The sequence below is a fragment of the Sebastes fasciatus genome, chromosome 21, assembly GCF_043250625.1.
Source record: "Sebastes fasciatus isolate fSebFas1 chromosome 21, fSebFas1.pri, whole genome shotgun sequence".
Taxonomy (NCBI): domain Eukaryota; kingdom Metazoa; phylum Chordata; class Actinopteri; order Perciformes; family Sebastidae; genus Sebastes; species Sebastes fasciatus.
In genome coordinates, this window is record NC_133815.1 from 26,744,875 (window position 1) to 26,770,732 (window position 25,858).

At 41.0% G+C, this 25,858-nt stretch overlaps 1 pseudogene; it reads left to right on the forward strand.

Moving 5' to 3' along the window:
- Window positions 1-457: 457 nt before the first annotated feature.
- LOC141760066 (NACHT, LRR and PYD domains-containing protein 3-like) lies at window positions 458-21,857 on the forward strand (annotated as a pseudogene).
- The last annotated feature ends 4,001 nt before the right edge of the window (window positions 21,858-25,858 follow it).

Here is a 25,858-nt window from a genome sequence, read left to right on the forward strand (position 1 = left end):
AATGGAGAGGGGAGGAGCCACACTGATCCAGGTGATGCAAGTACATGAGAACAGGGAGGGTACCATGAAAGCGTTCAGTTAGTTCAGATGCCATTTGAGTCGACGGAGCAGAAGGATGAAAACTGAAGACTGAAGCAGGGTGAGTGTTAATCCAACATTTTATTATTTCAGTGTTAAACTCTGAGTCAGTTTCCTCCCTGTGGACTGTAGAGGAGAGAACTGTTAGAATGAACTCAACAGTTTGACTCATCTGTGAACAATGTTGTGATTGGCTGAATAATCCTCATTAAACCTGCTGTAACCCAAGAAAACAAGCAGAGATTTAAAGAAAAGTGACCAGGTGGAGTGCTTGGTTGTTTTATTATACTGTATACTGTGTGTGTGTGTGTGTGTGTGTGTGTGTGTGTGTGTGTGTGTGTGTGTGTGTGTGTGTGTGTGTGATAGAGAGAGAGAGAGGTTGTGTGTTACTTCCTGTTCTCTCAGTCTTGCATGTGACTCTTGCACAAACTTGTTTCCGTTAAATGTTCACAGTCAGTGTTCTGGTTTAACCTCTCAGGCTGACATCAGATCAGAAGATGAGTGATTGTGTGGAGGAAGAGGAGGACAGAGCAGACCCTCTAGTCTCTGGCTGTCTGTCTATGAAGAGTGATCAGTCTAAAGATGATCCTCTGACCTTCAGTAATGAACCTGGACCCTCAGAGTCAAAGTAAGAGAGCTGCTACTAACTCATTGATAGGACTCATTTTTAGTTACCTCTGACAATACCATGTTTTCTGGTGATTTTGTGTTTCTATTTCAAAATGTCTACTAAAATGTATTTTCTAACTGAAGTTGAACAAACTTTCCTTGACAAAGAGAATCAAAGCCCCCTCCACCCAGTTTTACTTACTGTTTTTTGATTAACGCTCTTTCTCAATCAGAGAATGGGGATGTGGTTAATAGTCAGACGTCATTCATCACCATGGCAACCAGATTGCATGGTATTCCAACCTAGTTTAGATGAATATATACTGTTTATTAGACCACAAATGAGACCAGAATTATCTCAACACCGACTCTCTCTCACTCGCACTCTTCTTCACCGTCTCCTCCTGGCGAGGCGGCTGTCTGGCTGCTGCTGCTCTAAGGATCTGTACCGCCGCACGCCGGCCAAAGAGCACCGGAGGACATATAGACATGTTGCGGAGGTCCGCCATTTGAAATGCAGTTTCGGGACGTTTGGAAATTCACCATCCACCAGCACCTGCTGCTCTCTCCTCAGCTCCAGCACCTACACCGCACCGGGTTGCTCTGTGATTAGATTATTTCTCTAACGGGACTCTCTTGTTTTCTGTTGGGGTGAAAGTTGAGCTTTGCGTCGTTCGGACCTGTTAGAGGCCGGCAAACCTCCAAAACGGCATCCGATAATTTATCTCCAGCAGGAGGAGACGGTAAAGAAGAGAGCGGATGAGAGAGACAGTCAGTGTGTTGTGTTAATTCTGCCGGTGGGATTTTGTGTAATCCACTGCATTGACTGCGGCCGTTCTCAGCACTCAAAAATGCTATTGTGAAAATAAACACACTAAACTAAGGTGGAGGAAACTAGAAAAATAAAATGAAACCCTCAGTTAGTTTAATTTTTAGCACAAAATTAAGTTATTTGACAAAAAAAAATTGGCAAAGAGTGTGGCTAATCAACTTAGTCAGGAAATGACTCAAATAAATATGAAATATTATAGAAATGCCAAAATACACTGGAGGGGGGCTTTAATTTGTGTAATCTTCCTCTTCGTATCTGTGACAGCTGTCAGTCACCCAGAACAGCTGTAATCTAAGAGGACTAATACAAACTTTAAACCACATTATTGACAGTAGCAGTAGTTTGTGTGTTTAGAGCTACTGAAATGTCTTTGTCATCAGAGAGTTTATCAAGGATTCATGTGATATGAATAAAATCATCTTGGTGTTTGCAGAGTTCAGTTCAAACAGAGAGCAGAGTCTCCAGTACCCAGCTGTCTGTCTATGAAGAGTGACCGGTCCATGTTGGATCCTCCAGACTTCAGTAATGAACCTGGACCCTCAGACACAAAGTAAGAGACTGTTTTTACTGTAAACTGACCTGATGGATGATGATGCATTGAGGATGAAGACTAAATGTTCTGCTAACAGATTTATATTCCTGATGCAGAACTATTAGTGCAGATACTGTTTCAAACTAAGATGGATCTTAACCTGGGTTTTATAGCCACAAACTACTGATTGTATTTCTGTAACAAAACACCAGAGAACCTCCATTTCACTATTTACACTTCAAGAAAATATTCATATTTTTACCTGAACGTTGAAGTCGCTGTAAAGATTTACAACTATTCAAATTCTGAAAGAATGTGCTTCAAATGTTTAATTAATTTTCTCACATTTATCCTCAAAATACTTTGTTGGTTTGACGTTTCCTAAAATCAGCTGTTATGACAGTTTTTTTGAAGTGGGGTTGCACGTATACTCCCGTGTTCTGGGAGGTAAAATTACTGCTTTTGTGAATGGAGTCTGGTGGCTTTGAAGAAAGCGATATAACAGCTTCAGTTCCCCGTCAGAGAACCTCCATTTCACAATTTATCATCAATTTAAATCATGTTTTCATTCAGATCCACTGCAACAGGAAATAAACGGGGACACATCTGGAATGTTTACTTTTACAACTCTGAAATGGTCTAAAGTTCTGCGACTATTCAATATATTAATATATATTCAAAATCTGGAAGAATGTGCTTCAAATGTGTAATTTATTTTCTCATATATATATTTTGTGGGTTTGACTCCTCCTAGAATCAGCTGTTATGACCTACTGGGTGTCATCTTGAGTCAGTGCACATCATAATTGTGCAACATGTGATGAAAAAGCATCTGTAGAAAATATTTGTTCACCTTGATTATATGTGTTGACGGTTTGAGTTTGTTCTTTCACTACATATGTCAAACATGGTGAAGGTAAACTCTGATCAAATGTCCATTTTCTAATGATCCAGATCTTTCAGTTGAAAGCTTTGGATCATTATTATGTGGACCTTTGAGCTTAGATTCTCTGCATCACATATTGTTTCTGAAGGTCAAGAACAAACATCTCTGTTGTAAAATGATCTGCTGACAAAACAAAGTGCATGAAATGGTCAAATGTCGATTTGTACCACTTCTGTTTCTTAGAATATTTGAATTCATGCCTTCATTTGATAGTTCACAGTAGAAAGTGGCAGAAAACAGATTGACATTAAAAAGAGGAAGATCAAGGATGCTGTGTGTCTTAGACTGCTGATCTACCTCAATATTTAGACCACTTCTAACCTCAGTTCAGTCACCTCAGTGGTGATATGAATGGAGTATAGAATTTCAACAATATTTGCAATATAAATAAACATGCTGTCACTTTCTTCATTTATTTTATATGTTAACAATAAACACATATAAAACAGGGAAACTGTGTCAGACCTCTCTGACTTCTTTCGTCTTCCAGTAGTTATAATTTATGCAAGTGTTGTCCATTAAAAAGCTACCATATTGGTAGCTAGCCAGTTGGCTAGTTAGTAAAATAACGTTACCTATAACTAATTCCATAAATGCTTTACTAGGCTTTTGTTGACCACATATAGCGCAGATGGGAATAGTCCGAGATACCTTACTGGTGTGTTCATCACTGTGGAAATTACAAGCTAGCTGCTGCCCAAATCCTGTCATGATCTCTCCGTTCAAATGGACAACACCTGCATAAACTATAACTACTGGAAGACTAAAGAAGTCAGAGAGGTCTGACACAGTTTCCCTGTTTTATAATTTTTTATTGTTAACAGATAAAATAGATTCAGAAAGTAACAGCATGTTTATATATATTGCAAATGTTGTTGAAATTCTATACTCCATTCATATCACCACTGACAGGCAGTCACTGTTTACCGTGATGACGCTGCCACCTTGTGGTTTACCAGGGCGTCCTCTCAATATGTGCGTACATGTGCAAGTTGCAGTATTTTTATATAGTTATTTAGTTTATATAGTTATTTAGCCTCCAAAATGATATTAATGTTTTAAAAATGGCCGTTGTTCCTCTTTAATAAACAAACTTCAGTCAGATCACTAAATGTTCAATAAGACAGTCAGACAGGAAAAACAGCTAATTCTTGTTTATTAGAGCAGAATAGTTAAAATAAAGGAACATTTTCATCACAGACTGAATGCTGAATTTAAACAGAAAAGTAACAACACTTTAGCTCTTCTCTGTGACCATCTGAGCTTCTAGACATTATCTGCCAAGTCTTGATATTCTTCACCAACAATCAACAAATGATTTTAGTAATAAAGTAATGTCTCCACAGAGAGAAGAAGGAGAAGCTGATATCCAGATCCAGAACAAGACCTGGACCTCAGACAGCCAGTCAGACCAGCACTGTACAAAGTAAGACTGTAGATCGTTCTGATGATGTCTTCATGTCTAGAAACAGGACCGTTAAGATCTTCTCCATCATACATATCGGCTCTGCATCACTTGTCCTGTGTTTTCCTTTGAGAGAAAATCTGGACCCAAAAGAAATAATTATATATTTTTATGTTTTGTTGTTATGACAGCACTCCGTCTTTGCATTAACAATCATAATGAAGTTTGTTTTCCATCTGCATATATGAAGATGGAGAACTATTAAACTCTGTGTGAAGCAACAACATTCAGTCACACTGACTAACAGCCAGACAGCAGCCTGAGACACAACAAGAGCCACAGACTTTGAACAACAGCCCACATTAGCTTTCCTGCTAAAGTCTCCTTCTCTTACTTACAAACAGACGTCTGGTCCTGCAGAGCGACACGTTGAACAAGCGACCAAACAAACACCCACTGAGGAAAGCTGTACTGCTAACATCAGTTTTCAGGCTACAGTAGAGTGATAATTAGCTAGTCAGTTGCATCACATTAAACATCTTAAAAAGTGTTATGACATAATATCTAATATCAACATTGGTTAGTTGAGATGTTTAACAGGGTCCTGTCACTTCAGTTCCTCTGCTAACAAAACACTGTCTGCACTCAGCTGGTAAGTTTCAGATTTCAGCTCATTTGTTTACTTTGTCTTTTACTGTTTTCTGTTCTGCGTTGTGCCAAGCCATGAATACATGCACTTCTACTGCAGGACAAACTGATCTGAGCTGTAGTCACATCAGAGGTTCATTTATTTATTGCTGAAAACTCAACATTTCCTTCTGCTTCACATAATAGTCCTCCACCAGCGGGGGGCTTTTATTTTGAAGCAGCTATAGGAAACGCAGTGTATTGGTCAACGAGATTCACGGTTCTTTGTTAGAGGTGCTATTCAGTAAATACAGGTCTACAGAACAAGACTTGAACATATTCTGCATTATTTGATGAGTTTTAAATATTACACGGAGGTAGGAACAGCCACATTGAGTTGTTTAGATGAAGAGCTGCTGGCGAGCAGCTGAGGCTCCACCTCCTCTGCTGTCAATCAAACATGTACACCAACACACAGTCAGAGGCTGAGAGGAAATGAGCATTTCTGATGTTTCTCTTTACAAATAAAAACTATTAACAATAAATGTAAAAATCACATTGACGTTAGTTTTGACTTCAAGAAGGGATGATGACTTTATAACCTTTACTTCTTTATATGTTATATTAATTATTTTCATATTGGCAATGAAAGAAATATGTTTCTGTGTTTGTCTCAAACTTGTCTCTCTCTTTCAGCAGATAGTGGTCCGCAGGAGGTTTTAGATGAACATAAGATCAGTCTGAGGAGGAGATGTGAACGTGTGACTGAAGGAACTGATAAAACAGAAAGTGGAACCCTCCTCAACAGGATCTACACTGAGCTCTACATCACAGAGGGACAGAGTGAAGAGGTTAATACCCAACATGAGGTGAGGCAGCTTGAGACAGCCTCCAAGAAGAAGACCCTCCATGACACCCCAATCAAGTGCCAGGATATCTTTAAAGCTTTACCTGACCAACGGGGACACATCAGAGTTGTTTTGACGAACGGCGTCGCTGGCGTTGGAAAAACCTTCTCAGTGCAGAAGTTCACTCTGGACTGGGCAGAGGGCTTGGAGAACCAAGATGTCAGTCTGGTGATTCTGCTTTCGTTCAGGGAGCTGAACTTGATCAGAGATGAGCAGTACAGTCTTCTCAGGCTGCTCCATGTTTTCCATCCAACATTACAGAAGGTCACAGCAGAGAAGCTGGCTGTCTGTAAAGTTCTGTTCATCTTTGACGGCCTGGATGAAAGCAGACTTTCACTGGATTTCAAGAACAATGAGGTTGTGTCTGATGTCACCCAGAAGTCATCAGTCAACGTGCTGTTGACAAACCTCATCGAGGGGAATCTGCTTCCCTCAGCTCTTGTCTAGATAACTTCCCGACCTGCAGCAGCCAATCAGATCCCTCCTGCATGTGTTGACAGGGTAACAGAAGTCCGAGGCTTCACTGACGCCCAGAAGGAGGAGTACTTCAGGAAGAGAGTCAGTGATGAAGAGCTTTCCAGCAGAATCATCTTACACATCAAGACATCCAGGAGCCTCCACATCATGTGTCTAATCCCAGTCTTCTGCTGGATCACTGCTACAGTTCTGGACCACATGTTGACTACAGACCAGAGAGGAGAGCTGCCAAAGACTCTGACTGACATGTACTCACACAAATAGCCTAAATTAGCTACTTTTGTTGTTGCTAGGGCTGCAACCATTGATTATTTTCATTGATTAATCTGCCAATTATTTTCTCAATGTTGTTGATGTCGGCTACTTTTTAATTTGCCAGAACGTGTCATAATGTCAAATGTCGGTTCCGCCGGTTAGCAAAAAATCAAACCCGTACACCGGACCAGACCGGCAAAACCGGAAATCTACCCAACTCTAGCATTAGCCACCGTAAACTACTGGTCATACGAGACAAAGATTGTTGTTGTAAAACCCCTGAGTGTGTTGAATCGAGCTATGGTGCAATTTATTGCTCATGAATTCAAGTTGTGTTCCATCATCTTGTTTTTAAGTCTTTTCTTTTATTCTTTTACTCACTGAAGGAAACTCAGGTGTTTTTCTCTCTTGTTGCTGTAGAGAATAGTAGTAGCAGGAAATGCACATCTTCCACCAATAACAGCCATCTGAAGAATATATAACAGCAGAATGGTAGAATTCAGACTTTTTAAGAGATCTTATACACACCTAAGATCAATGTTATGTTTTTAATGCAGAGACACTGATGACATCTTTCTGATGACATTATTTTGTAAATAATGCAACCTCATTGGGTCATTAATTGTGTTTGTGAGCTGAATACATTTGATGTTCAGAAAAGAGTGTTAATGACAAAAACGCCATGCAGTCATCAAAATATCTAATTATATGAATGTTTAATTATGTACAGGTTTCATGTCAAACAGTCAGATAAGATTAGCTGAACTAATGATCCATCCATCCATCTTCAACCGCTTATCCGGGATCGGGTCGCGGGGGCAACAGCTCCAGCAGGGGACCCCAAACTTCCCTTTCCCGGGCCACATTAACCAGCTCTGACTGGGGGATCCCGAGGCGTTCCCAGGCCAGAGTAGAGATATAATCTCTCCATCTAGTCCTGGGTCTTCCCCGTGGTCTCCTCCCAGCTGGTCGTGCCTGGAACACCTCCCAAGGGAGGCGCCCAGGAGGCATCCGTGCTAGATGCCCGAACCACCTCAACTGGCTCCTTTCGACGCAATGAACTAATGATGTGAGGAGCAAATGTTAATCAAAGAAGTATATATCAAACCGTTTAGTCATCAAATGCATGAAGTAAATATAAACTGTCTTATTTCATAATAACATATTTTGTCATTTATTGTGTCTTGACAGACTTTCTGACTGCAAACTCTCAGATACTCACTGTGAAGTTGTGGCCTCAGCTCTGAAGTCCAACCCCTCCCATCTGAGAGAGCTGGACCTGAGTGACAACAACCTGTATGATTCAGGAGTGAATCTGCTGTTTGCTGGACTGGAGAGTCCAAACTGTAGACTGGAGACTCTCAGGTCAGTTCACTGACTGTAGCTTATGTAGTTTGTACACACACTCTCTACACACTGGCTCTGCTCCAGGTGGCTCTAGAGAGGGACATTCACGTTTTTACGTTGGCCACAGTAGCTCTCCAACACGCTTGGCACACAGGAGATGCTTCAGTTGGTCGTAATCTCTTCACCTCACCGCTAGATACTGCCAGATCCTACACACTGGACCTTTAACCACAGACCCTATTTCAGGCATCTTACTAAAAACCCATTGAATACCAGACGAGGGAACAGAAAGTGCTAAAATGCTAACTCATTTCTGGGTGTTAGGACTCATTCCTGTAGCACTCTATTTTAACATGTCTAAAGGTGCAGCACTCTTCAACAAACACGTATTGCACCAACTTAAAGGCACATAAGTGATGATTATGAACAACACCATCTAATTAGAGGTTTCTATGGGTCTGAGTTATTCCCACGTTCTTTTTGACAGCAGATCGAACTGTGCTCTGTTTTCATGTCAGCATTGTCTAATTATTTGAAGTCGCAGACTATTAGACTATTAATCATTTTGTTGTTTTCACTTAGTGTGATAGAGGGTGTTGGTGAGGGTTTCCCTGGTTTCATTTAGATAAAAAAACAAATAAATATTCAGCATCAGAAACATCTGTACAGGTTCATTTTTTTTCAAGTCTTTCTGAATACAATACTCACATGTTCATATGTACATTCAAAGAGTCATTGATATCCGTCATCATTCCTTCTGTCTGTGAAGCAATCCCCGTATAACCTTAGTGTTACGAGATGAGGACTAAATCTACAGTCTTGTTCTGTGTAAAATGACCTGTAAAGTTGATCTTAAACTAATCGGAGGCTTCAGCAGTCAGAGTTAGATGTTGTAGGGATTTGGTAGGAACAGGTTTGGTTATTAGAAAATTAATTAATAATATCAATAGAATTATTAGTATTAACACAAATTATCAATAAACATTAAGCATAAACGGGGCACCACCCTGGAATCAGGGACCAATAACCAAAACGTTAATATAGTCTCATTAAATGTACTAAACCATCAATTTGGACCGTTGATAACTAATTAAATTAATAACTATAACCAAAATAGATAGTAAAGGTTGAAGGATATTAGAGTTCTTGACATAGCAGAGGTTGGCATTATTCACTCTTGTACAACATTAAACAGACCAGCATGTATATTCCACAAACATTTATTTACAAGATAATAAAGGTGTAAGACACGATATTAATCTAACTAAATAAACACAGTGTGTGTGTGTGTGTGTGTGTGTGTGTGTGTGTGTGTGTGTGTGTGTGTGTGCGTGTGCGTGTGCGTGTGTGTGTGGCTACTTGTCTCAAGATGTCTGCATGTGCCTACAGACAAAATGGCGAGCACTGTAAAACTACAAACATGGCCGCCAACATGTTACCAAATGGCCTCTTTGTTCTTTGGAGCACATGTGCTCAGGAAGGACAAATGAGGGTGTGATGTGGGGTTTGAGATTATCTGAATATGTATGTTCATGTTTAAAACTAATTCACAGTTTCTGTATGTGATCTTAATGTGTGTCAGATAATGCAGTGGGTTAGAAAAGATGGTTAGTTTGCATGCAAGACCTTGTCTATGTGAAGCATAAACTAAACACATCAGATGTGGCGAAGCCAGCTACCCAAATATCTTAACTACAAATACTATCACAACAATCAAACTCAATGAATAACATTAAACATATCAATACAGAAACATTCTAGAAATCAAAGTTGAACAGTCTTGCTCAGCCGTGTTTCATTACTAATGCTAAGATAAGCCCAGTACGTTACCAATCCATGGACAAAAAGGTTGGTAATTCCATGTGCTGAAGTTGTGATTCCAAGTCAGAGATGTTGTCTTTGATTTGCTCAAATCCAGTTGTGCATATTGGAGGAAGCTGGTCGCTCCAATACTTTCTTCCCAGCAGCTTGATAGCTTGGTGCTAACTTCCTTGCTGTTGTTGCTTGAAGTTAGTTGGTTAAAAGGCAGGCTCTCGCGTCTTCTGCCTTATAAGAAAGTTCCTTGGTGTTTCCATGTCTGTTTCCTAACAGGCCATGGATTAGAGAGCTTAGGTGGGGAGAGCAGCAGCTCACCTCCAGCAGGGCCAATGGGTGAGAAGAAAGAGCAAGAATGAAAGAAAAAAGAAAAAGGAGGAACAAAGAGATTCCTCTGTTTTTTTCCTTGGTGAATGCTAAAGTAGCCAATGGCTACTGAGCTAAGTCCATGGGTCAAGGATCATGTTACTGAGTTCATGTGGTCACTTGCCACCAGTCACATTGGTGGGTCTCAACAATGTATTTGGGTGAATGGAGAAAATCAAATATCACAATATTTTTGCCCAAGTACTTCGATATCAATTACTTACTTAGTCCTTGTTGCGCCTAGTGGCACATAGGGCAAGGACTAATGATCTCCACTCATCTCTGTTGTTTGCTTTCTTCTCAATGCTGTTCCAGCTGTATCATCTCGTCTTCATCTCTCCTTCGATGGTTCGCCTCCAGGTTGTTTTGGGCCTCCCTCTTTTGCATTTTCCCTCCGGTGTCCAACGCAATGCCACTTTTGTCATGTCATCAGATGGTTTCCTTAATACATGTCCAAGCCATCTCCATCTTCTTCTTATCAATATTGTTTCCATGTCCAAGCACCCTGTCGTTTGGTGTAGTTCATGGTTTGTGATCTTTCTAGGCCAGAATATCCTCATGATCTTTCTGAGGCGGGTGTTGTGAAAGCTAGAAAGCTTGCCTATGTCTTTTTCAGTCATTCTCCAGCACTCGGCACCATATAGAAGTACTGATAGTACACAGCTGTTGTATAACTTTAACTTGGTGTTTCTAGTTATGTGTGTTGACTTCCAGATGTTTCCAAGTCTTAGAAATGCTGTCCTTGCTTTTCCTAATCTAGCCATAATGTCTTGGTCAGCTCCACCATCTGATGTTACCCGGCTTCCGAGGTATGTGAAAGATGACGTACATGTCAGTTGTTGTCCATTTAGCTTTATGACAGGTGTTTCTTTCATGTTGAGGGGCATGACTTCTGTTTTCTTGATGTTGATCTTAAGTCCCAGCATGCTTGCATTCTTCTGTAGTCTAGATGTTTTGTCTTGCATGTGACTTGGTAGATGTGATAGGAGAGCAAGGTCGTCAGCATAGTCTAAGTCCTCTAAGTTGGAAAAGAGGGTCCATCTGATGCCAGTGTTTGAGTTGTTTAGGGTTTTTCGCATTATCCAGTCCACAACTACAATGAACAACAGGGACGACATCACACACCCCTGTCTCACTCCTGATTTAACAAGGAAGCTAGTGTCTTTCATGCATCCTACTATGCATCTGAAGTCAGTGTAGAACACTTTCACAAGTGATACTATCTTTGCTGGTATTCCATAATGTCGGAGAATTTTCCAAAGACTGTCCCTGTGGAGGCTATCAAATGCCTTCTCGAAATCAATGAAGTTGATGATGAGTTGTTTTTGCCACTCTGAACATTGCTCGATGATATTTCTTAATACAAAAATATGGTCATTGCAGCTTTTTCCTTTCCTAAATCCTGCCTGTTCTTTCCTCAGTATGTTGTCCACTGCTGTTTTCATTCTGTTCATCAATATTTTGCAGAATATTTTGCTTGGGATGGAAAGTAATGTAATTCCCCTCCAGTTGTTACAATTGGTTAGGTCTCCTTTCTTGGGTAGCTTGATGATGGTTCCTTCTTGCCAAGTATTTGGGATGGTGTCATTTTGCCATATTTTCTCAAACAATGGATGTAGAATGTTAGCCGCAAGGGTTGGATCAGTTTTAAATAGTTCTGCTGATAGTTGGTCATTTCCTGGAGCTTTGTTGTTCTTTAAACTTTTGATGGCTAATTCGATTTCAACTCTTGCGGGTGCCTCGGTGCTGATTTCTAGATCTTCGTCGGCTTCAGATATATCTGCTGTTGTTTCTGGCTCTGCTCTGTTGAGTACCTCTTTGAAGTGTTCCGTCCATCTAAGTTGTTGTTCCTTTTCTGATGTTAACATTACATAGTCTTTGTCTCTCACTGGCATACTCCTGTTGTTTTTCTTTCCACACAGTTTCTTCGTTATTTGGTAGACCTGCCCCATCTTCTGTTCTGTAGCTGCCTTCTCTGCCTCTCTAGCTAATCCATCTGTAAACTCTCGTCTATCCTTTCTTAAGGCTTTTTTGACTTCTCTGTTACATGCAGAATATTGTTCTCGTAGTCTTTCTTTCACTCTCTCTGAATGTGTCTGGCATATTTTCTTTTTCAGGTCTTTTCTGTTGTCTATCAATTTCCAAGTTCCAGGTGTTATCCATTCTTTGTGCACCTGTCGTTTGTAACCCAAGACTTTCTCGCTTGTCTTTCTGTACACATCTTGCACTTGTTGCCACTGATCATTTACTGTTTCTATATTGTCATCCTCTCTATTTAAACTATTTAAATCTTGAAATCTGTTTCTTAGTTCCAGTTTGAAGTCCTGTTTTCCCTTTGCATCCTGTAATTTTCCGATGTCAAATCTTCTTTTGCTGCTGGGTGGTGACACAGATTTCATCAATTTAAGCCTGAAGTTAGCAGTAACGAGATGATGGTCACTTCCTACATCAGCTCCTCGTCTCACTCTTACATCTTGCAAAGACCTTCTCCATTTGCCATTGATCATTATATGATCAATTTGGTTCTTGTCTCTTCCTCCAGGTGACACCCATGTCAGTTTGTGGATATCTTTGTGTGGGAATAAAGTTCCACCTATCACAAGGTTATTTAGGCCTCAGAATTCCGCAAGGTGTTCTCCATTTTCATTCATAGTGCCACAGCCATGCTTCCCCATTATCCTCTCGTTTCCCAAATTTTCTCCTCCCACTGTTGCATTAAAGTCTCCCATAATAATTGTGAGGTCTTGCTTTGGGATTCTTTCTATTTCTGCTTGTAGCCTCTCATTAAATTCCTGTTTCACCTCTTCTTCAGCGTCATTGGTTGGGGAATAGCATTGAATGATGGAAGTCTTTATCGGCTTGGTGTTCAGACGTGCTCTTATTATCCTCTCGCTGACTGGATGGTATTCAATCAAGGATTTAGCAGCTTTCTTATTGAGAATAATAGCAACACCCTCCCGATGTTTGTCATCCTTTCTTCCAGAATACAAGATTGACTCTCCGGATTGTGCCACATTCTTTCCAAACCCTGTCCATCTACACTCACTGATACCAAGGATGTGGAGCTTGTAGTTCTTCATTTCCCTCAACATCTGTGCTTGCTTTCCGGTCTCATACATTGTACAAACATTCCAACAACCTACTTTCATCAATGATCTTGTGCCCAGAATACTCTTCCTGTTGTCAGCTTCCATTTGGCTTTCACTGACGACATTCATGCTAGCAAAACTCTGCTGGTACTCTGAGGTTTCAAGATGAGTCAAAATATTATTCGATATCAATATTGGGACGATATTGTAGGATTGACCATTGGTGCTTTCACAAAATATTTTAACAATGAGATTTCTGATAAATAATCATCAGTAATGTGGATCTCACAACTAAGTGTAAATGATAAATAATAGAACAGCTAGAACCGTCTGGTAAGTTCAGAAAATTACATCACTTTACTGTAATGTAGCCTTTAAAACAAGGAAAAGACAACACTTGTCATGTCACGATATTACATTATCAAAAAATATAAGATGATATCTCGTCTCATATAACGATATTGATATAATATGGATATATTGCCCAGCCTTAGTATGTATCTAGTAAGTATGTTGTGTTTGTACGTTTCCTTGTTGAGCTGCAGGAAGATTAGTAACAAAATGAGGGAATTTGGTACTAAACAGTCTGTAACTTTGGTAAACACTAGGGGTGGGGAAAAAAATGTATTCCCCTATGTATCGCAATTTTTTTTAACAATTTTTAAATCGATTTTTTTAATGCCAGAATCGATATATTTGCTCCAGGTAGAAGGAAGTTACAGCTTTTATTGTTGTAGTCCGAGTAACGGGACGTCATATCCGTTCCGTATCCGTCAACCAAAACAAACCTAAGAAAGTATAAAACGTTGGAGGGTCTGCGTGGATATGACCTGCACCCTCCCATGTTAAATCCAGTGTGGTAAACACTACACATCCAGTAAAGGATGGAAAGACTTTGGGTTTCACACATTGACAGGAAAAGCAGAGCTAGACATCACGGCTAAAGCTGCATGCTAACTCTGTCACGGACAGGAAACGTAAAGAATCGTAAAACACCTCATTCAAACTGGACAGAAACAAAGTAAAACTCACCTAAACCGTCGTCGTTTCTCTTTCCAACAATCACCAGGTGTGCTTCGGTGGAACTCAACTGTTATTTAACCAAATTTAATTTGAAAAAACAATCTACAGTTGTTGTCCCCCCCCTCCCTCCACCCCTTGCTCTCTCACTGTCCCTCTCTCTGCAGGGTGACGCGTCATGAAAGCGTATTAAAGCCTGCGGTGTTAATGCACAGGCTGAGCGGAGTTATTAAACAAAATTCCCGAAGCCGGATCATGATCCTGATCGCCACGAAAATCTTGTTCATTGTGCCACACCCCAACCCTCCAAAAAAATTCATTCAAATCCATCGTGGACTTTTGGAGTAATCGAACAAACCAACAAACAAACAAACCAACGTCGGTGAAAACATTACCTCCGCCAAGAGTCCAACAAGTCTGATTTGATATTGATCCTCTAATTCCAGACTTGACAGAGATCAGCAGCATGTTATTGATGTGTGTTGACATGAATAGGTGTATGAATGTTGTGGTGACATTTGGATGATGTCTGTAGAAGGATGACATTATGATGATCCACAATAACATAATGACAAAATCACTGTACTCCTTTTAGGGAAAAGATCATTGATTAGGACATAGTAATGTTGAGCTACACATTTAAAACCTGAACACATCTGATTGAATTATTAAGTGATTTTTATCTTCATCATTTATTCTTTATTCAGATTGATTAGCTGCAGGTTGTCAGAGATCAGCTGTGCTTCTCTGGCCTCAGCTCTGAAGTCCAACCCCTCCCATCTGAGAGAGCTGGAGCTGAGTAACAACAAGCTGGAGGCTTCAGGAGTGAAGCTGCTGTCTGATCTTGTGGAGAGTCCACACTGTAGACTGGAGACTCTGAGGTCAGAAACTGTTTTTTACTTGTGTACTGAGATTAATATGATGTGAAAGTTGTGGTGACACTAAACTGCAGACATAAGGCTGATATTTTACTGATCCACACTGAGTATCTTAATGCTAAAGTACATTTTCTTCTTCAGTGGTTTAGTCCATTGACTGTGGCAGAGCAATGTTGAGCTACACATTTAAAACCTTCATATATCACAACACTTGACTTTCATCAGGTTTTGTTTTTTTCAAAGAAATTATAATAAAAATAGATAAATATAAAGAATAAATAAATAATCTCTATTTCAGCTATCAGATAATAACAAATATATTCAGTATTTGCTTTTTCTAAAAATGTTATGAAGCTATATGATGCTTATACTGACTGAATAGTTTAAACTGAAGATGCTTTGATTTTATGACTCCACTATTGCTAAAATATATATTGTAGATGAGTTTTGTTCACATTTACCCAAAATCCATCCTGACATATTTGACATCTTTAGAAACTTTGAGATCTTGAGTTGAATCTTGAATCAGTTTCTGTGGTTTTTATTTGTGTTTGGCTGCTCAACATGAGTTTGTATAGATGGATCCACTGGTGGAGCTGTCAGAATTTAAGAGGTGAAGTCACAACGTCTTTATTGAAGTAGCAGCACGTTGTCATTAATATTAATGAGAGCTCTGTTTCACTATTTGTATTTTACAGTTTTTAACCTGCATCCTGTTGGCTTCAGGTGTTTGGAGTTTACATTTTCTAAACTTCTACGTTCTAAACCTTCTTCAGCTCTGAACACATTATTAAACATTGAATGATTTCAAGCTGGAATGTTGTCTTCTAAACTTACATAATTTATTCTTTATTGAGTGACTGCAGTTTGTCAGAGATCAGCTGTGCTTCTCTGGCCTCAGCTCTGAAGTCCAACCCCTCCCATCTGAGAGAGCTGGATCTGAGTGGAGGCAAGCTGTGTTTCTTAAAGAAAGTGTAGAAAATGTCCACTGTTAGTTGTTAAAGTAAATTAATGTTTATCAATGTTGGTAAATGGTCACATCTGAATACAGAAGATCCTCTGAACTAATATCTGCTTTACATTGATCAAGTTTACTTCATGAAGTAGAAATATTTCTCTGGTTTCTGTTTGTTTCAACGTATTCCACAAATAATGTCTGATCATTGATATTGATCATTCAGAACACACACATACTGTAGATGAGGACAGAGATCAGCAGCATGTTATTGATGTGTGTTGACATGAATAGGTGTATGAATGTTGTGGTGACATTTGGATGATGTCTGTAGAAGGCTGACATTATGATGATCCACAATAACACAATGACAAAGTCACTCTACTCATTTTAGGGAAAAGCTCATTGATTAGGACATAGAAATGTTGAGCTACACATTTAAAAACCTGAACACATCTGATTGGATTATAAAGTGATTTTTATCTTCATCATTTATTCTTTATTCAGATTGAGGAGCTGCAGTTTGTCAGAGATCAGCTGTGCTTCTCTGGTCTCAGCTCTGAAGTCCAACCCCTCCCATCTGAGAGAGCTGGATCTGTGTGGAAACGAGCGGCAGTATTCAGATGTGAAACTACTATCTGATCTTGTGAAGAGTCCACACTGTAGACTGGAGACTCTGAGGTCAGAAACCATTTTTTACTTGTGTACTGAGATTAATATGATGTGAAAGTTGTGGTGACAGTAAACTGCAGTAATCTGTTTCGGTGGTTTTTATTTCTGTTTGGCTGCTCAACATGAGTTTGTAGAGATGGATCCACTGATGGAGCTGTCAGAGTTTAAGAGGTGGGGTCACTACGTCTTTATTGAAGTAGCAGTACGTTGTCATTAATATTAATGAGAGCTCTGTTTCACTGTTTGTATTTGACAGTTTTTAACCTGTATCCTGTTGGCTTCAAGTGTTTGGAGTTTACATTTTCTAAACTTCTACGTTCCAAACCTTCTTCAGCTCTGAACACATTATTAAACATTGAATGATTTCAAGCTGAAACGTTGTCTTCTAACCTTACATAATTTATTCTTTATTCAGATTGAGGGACTGCAGTTTGTCAGAGATCAGCTGTGCTTCTCTGGCCCCAGCTCTGAAGTCCAACCCCTCCCATCTGAGAGAGCTGGATCTGAGTGGAAACAACCTGTATGATTCAGGAGTAAAGCTCTTTTGTGGGTTTCTGGAGAGTCCACACTGTAGACTGGAGACTCTGAGGTCAGTTCACTGACTCTCTGTTACTGTTATAGATCTTATTGATTTAATTAACAATTTAACCTGATTTATGTACAAACATAACTTACATCCATAAAGTTGTTAATGTCCTTTTCTTCATATTTTCATGTTTCTTGAACTAAATTCAATCTGCAGTCACAAAAGGCAATCTGTGTTTCTTAAAGAAAGTGTAGAAAATGTCCACTGTTATTTGTTAAAGTAAATTAATGTTTATTATTGTTGGTAAATGGTCACATCTGGATACAGAAGATCCTCTGAACTAATATCTGTTTTACATTGATCAACTTCATGAGGTAGAAATATGTCTCTGGTTTCTTTTAATTTTAACGTATTCCACAAATAATGTCTAAGTAAGGGATAATTTACAGCTAGCCGGTCATTGTTGAGAAAGAATCTCCGACAGGGTGATGCTGCGACTCGACACGAAGTGGTGGGGTCTCTCATCCCCCTGAAGGGGATTCTTTCGCAACAATGATCCGCTGGCTGTACATTATCCCGCTTATTACACGGCTACTTACTGAAGAAATCAATATTTTGACACAAAAACGGTCCATCAGAGTCAGACATCAGAGCTGCGTCCACAGCAACGGTCTGCTATACATAGCAACGGTCTTCTATACATAACAATCGGTCTGTTATACATAGCAACGGTCTGTTATACATAGCAACGGTCTGTTATACATAGCAACGGTAGCAACGGTCTGTTATAAAGAAATTACAGACCGCAGAACGCCGTGATTGACCAATCAGAATTGAGTATTCAACACAGCCGTGTAATAATCATTGATATTGATCATTCAGAACACATGCATGCGCACACACACACACACACCAAATGCAGCTGTTTAAAGGATCACTATAATATTGATCCTCTAATTCCAGACTTGCTAGAGATCAGCAGCATGTTATTAATGTGTGTTGACATGAATAGGTGTATGAATGTTGTGGTGACATTTGGATGATGTCTGTAGAAGGCTGACATTATGATGATCCACAGTAACACAATGACAAAGTCACTCTACTCATTTTAGGGAAAAGATCATTGATTAGGACATAGTAATGTTGAGCTACATATTTAAAACTTAAACACATCTGATTGGATTATAAAGTGATTTTTATCTTAATCATTTATTCTTTATTCAGACTGGGAGACTGCAGGTTGTCAGAGATCGGCTGTGCTTTTCTGACCTCAGCTTTGAAGTCCAACCCCTCCCATCTGAGAGAGCTGGATCTGAGATACAACAAGCTGAAGGATTCAGATGTGAAGCAGCTGTTTTATCTTGTGAAGAGTCCAGACTGTAAACTGGAGGCTCTGGAGTAAGTAGAGGGTCGGAGTCGGTCCATGCTGGTTTCAGCAGTATTGTTGTGATGAGTTTCCTCCGTTAAGCTGTGAGAGGAGAACGGTGACACAGAGAGAGAGAAAGAGAAAACAGTCAGCCAAACAGATCAGCCAGAAGCTGTGATCATGTGTTAGAGTTGATGTGAAGAAGATGTTTTTGTTGTGTTCATGTCTCCAGGAAATAAAGCTGGATTACAGCTGACAGCATCACAACATGTATAGAGACAGTGGTCCTCATCCATCAAACTGTCGTACCATCAAATCTGATCAGAAAGTCTTAGTTCTCTCATTGATCAGTTAATCTTTATCTCAGCTCTGAGATCAGTCTGACTGAAGCCTCAAATCACTGGGTCTTGTTTCATAGAACCATGGTTACATTTAGTAACCATGATGTGGTCTGCCCAAAGAGCTATTAAAGGAGGGTAACGGGATGAGGGTGTGGAGGTTTAGTGTCTTTTGTAACTCGTTCCAGTCACTAGGAGCAGCACACTGGAATGAGGGACGACCAGAGGAGGTGCAGAATTTAGGAATGACCACACTGATGAATTTGCTAGAAGATAAATTGCGGTTACTGTTGGAGATATTGAGTAGTGAGCGGAGATATGGATGTTGGTTCTGCTAATGATAGTTTTATAAATGAACTGTGTGCTGCATCACTGACTGACAGCTGATGAAGGGAGTCTCTGTAAACACTGATTCATGACTTCTGTTCTCTTCTTCTCTCATCAGTTGGAGATGCTTATCTCTGTCAGAGTGAGTGATCAGAAAAGTGGATGTGTTGAGAGGATCAGCCGTGTCCTGATGATCCACAGAGGTTCACCACCTGGACCTGCATCTTATTTTGTCTTTTTTATTCATTCATATATTCTGAACCCAAAGTGCCTCTGCAGAACAGTTTATATAGATGTTCATTTAAATAGATCTCTCTGCTCTGCTTTGTGTTGCAGCTCCACCCTGTGGAACGATGGAGTTTTGCTGTTTATTTCCACATATTTCTAAATAACGGTGGAAGTTGATAAAGTTACCTTTCTAAACCCAATACCAGCCGTTTCTCATATTATAAAAGATAAATATTTGCTTGTAACAAACAGAAAGAATTAGATAAAACCTGAATTCAATCAAGGCTTCAGTGAAGTTTCTCAACTGACTACAAACAGATTATGGGTGTTAAGTTCAAGTAAACGGACTAATACAGGAAGTTCAGGTAATTATGCTGTGCTTTCATTTTGGGGAACTCCTCTAAGAACTCTCTCTTTGAGGCTGACTTCAGGGGAGTGTTTTCAGGGAGCACACCTGAAACTTCAGCCACAGGTCTCCAGCTGGTTTCAGTTAGCTTGTTGGGCTGAACCAATGCCAGGGAAGAGAGGTGGGAGTGGGCTAGAGGGGTTTGTTTAAGTTGGCTTTCTTTTGATATTTCTTCCATTTATCATGCATATTATTCAATCTGTGTTATGTAATCATTTGTATGTTGTTTATGTAAATATTAAAGTTATATTGTACAAGTTAAATTGATTGTGGGAGTGGGTATGTGCCCTTCATTGTTGGTATGGACCTCAGGTAGATATACCTGGGGCAAGCAGTGTGGTGTGTGAGAGAGGGGGAATCAGATTAAGTGTCACCTCAATCCTGGAATCTGCTACCTGTGTTACCCAGTTTTGTTGTCCAGCTGCCTGCTAACTATTGGGGAGAGTTTTGTGATTATTGTAACGTTTCTGTAGTCTAAGTAAAAACCTGAGCTCTAGAAAAATCCTGGTTGGTCTGTTGCTGCTCACTTTTCCACCACGCTCGTTGTGCACATCAATCCCGCTGGCCTTCGTCCTGGTTCTAAGTGTCCACCACGTCAAAACCTTCCAAAAATGTTTGGTGTAAAATGTTTCTCTCTGACTGATTTTGTTTTGTAAAGATTAATTGTCATCATAATGTTTAATGTAAGGGCGGCTATGGCTCAGAGGGTAGAGCAGGTTGTCCACCAATTGGAAGGTCGGGGGTTCGATCCCCGGCTGCTCCGGGTCACATGTCGATGTGTCCTTGAGCAAGACACTTAACCCCAAATTGCTCCAGAAAGCATAGCCATCGGTGTGTGAAAGAGTATTTAGATTGACCTGATGCGCAAAGTTGGCTCCCCAGCAGCCTCTACATCACTGTGTGAATGGGTGAATGCTGACATGTAGTGTAAAGCACTTTGAGTGGTCGGAAGACTAGAAAAGCGCTGTATTAATGCAAGTCTATTCAATTCCATTCCATAATGTAGTTAAACTTGATTTAAAATGATGGAACTGGATTTGAAATTAAACTCAAGTTAAAATGAAACCTGATTTTAAAAAGTTTAGTTTTCATTTCAGGTCCAGCAGGGTGAAAAATGTTCTCTCATGCCATCAAACTATAAAATGCTCACAATAAGTTTTTTGGTGGTGATGAGGATGACCTGATGTACTGCTGGTTGTTAGATCTTTACTAGTGCAGTTTCCGTTTAGAACACGCCTGTTCAGAACGGGCTGATGTTGCTATCAGCTTTCTCGAGAACCGCTCATTCAAACAACTTCACTCTAGCCAGCTGAGCTAACGTCGGTAAGATTCATAAGTCTCTCAGCCGGAGTCGAGTGTGTTCTTTAATCAGCACTATAGGTCAGAGAGCACGGGTGAGAATGTGTTGATTTGCTATCATGTGGATGTGTGTTATGATGTTCAGGGGGACGAGGAGAGAAGTGTTTCTCTCCTGTTGGAGGATGTGATGATGACATTTCAATTGATTATTACAGCATAAACATAAATCTGTTTCATTTTCAGATCAGGATAAATGAAATGGCTGCAGGTCATTTTGATGTCACTGCTTGAGAATGTGCCTACCACTAGCCTTTATTTACTACGCATGATATGAGTCACATTAATTATCTTTTACCCCACATTTCTTTTCATTAACACACAAATGTCTGTTATCCAAAAGGTGTGTAATCAATTACAGGGAGGGTCTCTACAGATGTTATACAAATATCTCACGTAATTGACTCTTTTCTCTCTCACACCCTTACTATGGGGTGTTTTTCATGTCAACAGGAGTGAAGCATTATGTGGCTCCTCCTGGAGAGACACCTGACACCTCCACCTAGTCCCTAGCACTCCTCTAGGAAGGCTGTAGTCTATCCAGAGATAGATAAAAGAGAATAACCCTTCATTCTGCACCCCTCCTGTCATTATTGCAAGTATATGTTGCTTTTACTATGTAATCTGTACCTGTATTTAGCTAAACTGTAATGCATTGCTGTAACACAGTTAATGTGATGTAGTTCTGTTTTCACCCAGTAGAGTGCACCACAGGACTGGAGTCCAGTTGGAGCCAGATACATAGAAAGGATGATAGACGGCTACTGTAGTTTATCTGAATAAGATTATTTCACAGTTAATAAGCAGTGAATATGTTCACAATGCTCTATGATCTAGCTCTCAAAAGACACAAAGGTACACCATCCTTTTTTGTTATGTCTCCAGGAATGGGCAATGCAGAGCCCGGCAAATTCCCATTAAGATAATGTATTGTACTTTTTTTAATCTAAAAAATGTGTGATTTAGCGTGAATTAAAAGCCTAATTAATTTTATGTGGAAATCACCTTTGTGGTTCTTTCCAGCAGAGGTCCCCACCTCACGATACCAAATGATTGTTCACCGTTTCTGAGTAGGCTACTAATAACTTCCCATTCTACAACATCATCAAGCTAATGTTCAGTTTCATAGCTGTTGTTCATTGTTGACTACATTACGTAGCTGACACAACCTATGGAATTTATCAGTCCTGTGACATTACATAGTCAACAAATCAATCTGCCAGCGTGGTATTGATCAGATCATACTGAGGGGCCGTCAGCTTTCACTTTAGTTTGGAGGGAGATTCGGTATCGGTGAAGTCAGTGCATTTTATGAGCAGGCCTTCTGTGACGTTACCCACCACAGGGGTCAGAGGTCATTACTCCTCAACCCCCAAGGACTCTTTTTAAAAAAAAAATGTTTTTCAAAATGTTCATTAGTCAAATTCTCAATTTTTACGCATTTATAGATGAAAGGTCAAGTCAATAATCATGGTCATTGATAAATAAGTTGACCAGCATGTTTGCCAACCTTCAGACATCATGGCCTAAAAGGATGATTAATACAACATTATTAATGTTTTTATGTTAAAGTTTCTGATTCAGTTGTGGATACACCCTGATTGGCTACATTACCTGTCAGCTAACTGCACTTATAAGATAACTTTGTTCAGTTAACTGTGTTAGCTAAGGGGAGTTATTATACGTGTCGCTGATGGTCACTAAACAAGCTAAACAGTCCCATACCCAGCAAACATGCCCCTTTGGGGCCCGTGTGGGGCCACTGCGGGCAGAACTGACAGTAGGCAGCCCACTGTGGGCCCCATTACCGTCGTGAAACGCGGGCACATGTGGGCCCCACACTTTGGGGCCCAGGTGGGGCCCCAGTGGGTCAGCCCACACCCAGCCCAAAGTGTGGGGCCCACACTGGGGGACCTGGTGTGCCCACAGTTTCCCCCAGGGTAAGGGCCCACAATGGGCCCCAGTGAAGGCCCACTCTGCCTAGTGTGGGCTGACCCGCAGTGGCCCCACACGGGCCCCAAAGAGGCATGTTTGCTGGGTAGCGGACTTTAAGCTAACAGTGGATGACCATACAACACATTACAACATCAATATAAACTCAAGGCAACAAATGTAACACTCTACTCACGTGTTGCTGAACACACACATGCCTGGATGGCTTATAGAGGACAACTCTAGATGAAGAACAGCCTTAACGTCCGTGTATTTTCCTCTCCACTTCGACCACAAACTAAAAACGAAAGTCAGTGTGGCACCCTGGACATTTTAGTGATAAGGATTGTGGCCAGAAATACTGAGTTGTTACCTGTGTGTTATTATTATTATTTTCCATATTATTACCATTATCATTTTTAAAGCGCTTGGTGTCACTTAAAAGACAGAAGGAAGGACAGTAAACTCACCTGCTTTAGTGTCAAGTAGTTTTAAGACAATATTCTGTCTCTGCCAGCAGGTGGCGGTAGTGGCCTTGGCATGTCAGCGACTGGTGCTGTTATTCTTCTGTAGCCGGAAGTCAGCCCAGTACGAGCATAAGACAGTCAGGATAACAGTATACAACAAAGCCGACGTTCATCCATGACTGTTCTTTTACTGTGTTTACAGGTGAGAAACGTACACAAGCGCCATATACAGTACTGATATTTTTGTGTTAAGTCTATTATCTTTTATGGGGCCGTGTGTTTATGTTTTATAAGCATGATGTACGTCAGGGAGTAAGGCCGCTAGCTAACGCTATCTTGAATAGCTATTCTAGGCCCGTGGCCCGTACAGTTAACGGTTGTGTATTGACTATATAAATGTATTCCCATCTAAGATGCGGTGACATTGAAAACAAATGTGTTCAGTTGTTGATATAATTAGTCTGTAATATGTTCAGAGGTTGATATAATCAGTCATCTATGTTCAGTGGTCGATTGTGTAACAGACTCTCCTCGTCGTTTGTTATTTTTATATTATATCAGTTAGACGAACCCAAGGCGCACGGCTACATTGGTGGCAGCGGTGTTCTTTTGTTTTTTTTTGACGAGCTGTTTGTAGTTTCTGACATGTGGTGTGGAGACCAAGACCCTTTTAAACCCAGCATGGCACGGTTCGCCAGAAGCTCGCCTGGCAGGGCAGGGCTGTTGGAACTCCTTCATAGATTTACTGATGTTTTCAACCTGTCTGGTAGAAACACGGGCAAGTGCACCTTAGTGAAACACCTTAGTGAAACACCGTATTAGAACCGGTGACCACCCCCCTACCAAACAGCGTGCCTATCGCACATCTCCTGAGAAAAGAGCGGAGATTGAGTGGCAGGTGTCTGGTCTGCTGAGTGACAGAGTCGTGGAGGAGAGCTGCAGCCACTGGGCAGCCCCGGTGGTGCTAGTTAGAAAGAAAGGGGGACAATGGAGGTTTTGCATCGACTATCGTCGCCTCAACTCGGAGACGATCAGAGACTCAAACCCACTTCCACTAGTGGATGACAGCCTTGATGCCCTGGCCGGCTCATCCTGGTTCAGCACACTTGACTTTTCAAACGGCTACTGGCAGGTGGAAGTAGCTGAGGAGGACCGTGAGAAAACGGCCTTCACAACTGGCAGGGGGCTGTACCAGTGGCGGGCCATGCCTATGGGTCTGACCAACTCTCCGGCCACCTTCCAGTGTATGATGGAGCTCGTCCTGAGGGGCCTCCCTTGGCATATATGCATGGTGTACTTGGACGATATACTGATTTACAGTCGCTCTTTCGAGGGTCACATCCTTCACCTCAAGGAGGTTCTGTCCAGGATACAGTGGGCTGGCCTGAAGCTCAATCCAAACAAATGCCACTTCGCCAAGGACCATGTGGTTTTCCTGGGCCATGTGGTCTCTCGGCAGGGCCTCAAGCCTGACCCTCGTTATACTGAAAAGGTGAGAACCTGGCCTACCCCATGCACCCCCTCGGAGCTTAGAGCTTTTGTGGGCCTCTGTTCATATTATAGGAGGTTCGTGAGAAACTTTTCACAACATGCTGCACCTCTGAATCACTTGATAGGTAAAAATGTGCCCTTTGAGTGGACTGCTGAGTGTGAGGCGGCTTTTACCTACCTCAAGCAGGTGCTTATCTCCTCTCCGGTGGTGATGCTGCCAAATTTTGCACTCCCATTTAAAAGCTGCACTGACGCTTCCTAAGATGCAGTGGGAGCGGTGCTGGTACAGGAAGTTGAGGGCCTCGAGGGCCAGGCTCTCTCCCTCACACAAAAGCGGTGGTCCACGTTCGATAGGGAACTATGGGCAGTCGTGTGAGCAGTATGTGAATTCAAACACTATGTGGGGCTGTCTACTTTCTCCATCATAACTGACCATTGTCCCCTGCTGGGCCTCAGACGCATTGCTATGGACCATGACCCCACGGGAAGGAGGAGTAGGTGGATTTTGGAGCTGGACCCGTTGGACAGGGTCATGATTCACAAGGACGGTTCCCGTCATAACAATGCGGATGCACTGTCCCGCCGGCCTGTTTCCCCTCCCCCTGTTGAC